The sequence below is a fragment of the Penaeus chinensis genome, chromosome 11 (genome assembly GCF_019202785.1).
Source record: "Penaeus chinensis breed Huanghai No. 1 chromosome 11, ASM1920278v2, whole genome shotgun sequence".
NCBI lineage: Eukaryota > Metazoa > Arthropoda > Malacostraca > Decapoda > Penaeidae > Penaeus > Penaeus chinensis.
Window position 1 is genome coordinate 13,114,864 of NC_061829.1, and position 1,632 is coordinate 13,116,495.

Sequence of the window (1,632 nt, forward strand, 5' to 3'; positions counted from 1 at the left end):
CGTAAGTTAACACAACCGTTCATAAATGCTACACACGAAAAGGATTCATCGGGCAGCAGCTTTCTTATGCCCGTCTCTCCATTCTTATTATACACTGGTAGTCGATCTACTGTACATGCCGTTTGTAATTAATGTTGTTATGGCCTATCAACTCATGGAACAGAATAACCGTGTCCGGTGCTGCCCAACCTCTGCTCCTGTTTCATTTGTTTGTTTCTTTTGATCTACGAATAGATATCTGCGCATGGATGATTCTTATACGCCTACAGAATCGTTCCAAATGCACACACACTTAAGCTTATAAACATGGGTAAGTGATACGCTAACACATATTTGTACATTTGCAATACAAAGCACTGAAACATAAGTTCTGTACAAGATTATTCTCCAAATCAATATATATTCCTCCATAGAAAACACAGATAATTGTAATAATAATGTTAATCAAAATAATCAATAAAGCATCATACAGCGGCAATAGCCCGTGGTTGCTAGTATGATAAACCACAGGAGTCCGACCTAGAAAATGCGAACTGGCAACTTCCACAGGAGTCATAAATGGCCTAGTTCATAAAGGATGAGTGTTCGTCTTTGTTTGAGTTACACGTGTTGATATGGCTATACATCAACAAACTGTAGTGTATCAAAAGGAGAAAATCCTCCGATTCGTTGCCAATTGAAATCAGGAAATACAAACACCAGACGAAGTGACGGTCGCGCCCAAACAACTACTGGATTCCCTTGCTTTGATTCATAACAAAATAAGTGCTTCGGCTGATCTTTCGTACACTGTGTTAACCGCGCGCGTTCGTCCTTCGCTTCCTAAACCTCTTTACTACGGCGCTCTTCTTCCCGCCTCCTTTCTCGAGCAGCTGTGTTTTGTGGTCTTGTTGCTTGCTTACTAACCGTTGGTTTCTAAGGAAGCAGCTGGTGCAGAAATGTAGGATCATCTTGACTCGAGGATCTTGTTAGTGGATCCCTTGAATAAGGGGATTTTACTTGGTATCTCTTCCCTTGTTTTTTCTTTCTCCTCTCTTCTTTCTCTTTTCTCCGTTCTTATTCCTCTTCTTTTTTCTTCTTCTTTTTCGTCCTCTCTCCCCGTCCTCCTTTCTCCCGCCGATATTTTCATCCTCCAGCAATCTCTCTTTTCTTTCATCTGTCATTGCAATCTGCTTGCACTAATCTTTCTATTTAGTCTGCATTGTTCATTTTTTCACCATTTTTCGTTCTTCTAGTTCACGTCAATACCTTTTCCTCTTCTTTTTCGTATTATTTTACTCAATTCGGGTTCTACTTCCCTTGCTACAAGCATCATTTTTGTTACTTCTGTGATTGATAATATTTTTCCTTTTACATTTACCACTCTAATTACCCTTATATTCATCATGGTCATTATGATGATTGCAGTAGTAGAAAATCGAATTATTATTACCATTATTACCACTGCTATACCGTGATCTTAATCAGTACCATTGTCATTACCACAGGTAAGTCTCTGCTCTGGTAATTAATCTCACATATCTCGAAATTTATTCGCACGCTCGAAATAGTTCCCTTTTTTTATTACTGCCCTTGTCTTCTGTGTTATTTGTTTATAGTCTCCCCCTTCCTCTGCCTCCAAAATGTCCATGC

The 1,632-nt window shown here is 39.2% G+C and overlaps 1 protein-coding gene across 8 annotated transcripts in view; it reads right to left on the minus strand.

The window, feature by feature from the left end:
- Positions 1–113, minus strand: part of LOC125030789 (leucine-rich repeat-containing protein 4B-like) — a 357,408-nt gene extending 357,295 nt beyond the window's left edge. For 7 of the 8 annotated variants that reach the window (XM_047621081.1, XM_047621083.1, XM_047621080.1 and 4 more), the window contains exon 1: positions 1–113. This exon is cut by the window's left edge and continues 291 nt beyond it. The gene's annotated coding sequence lies outside the window, so the exon portion shown is untranslated. The other variant, XM_047621085.1, reaches the window with a different exon arrangement.
- Positions 114–1,632: the final 1,519 nt, after the last annotated feature.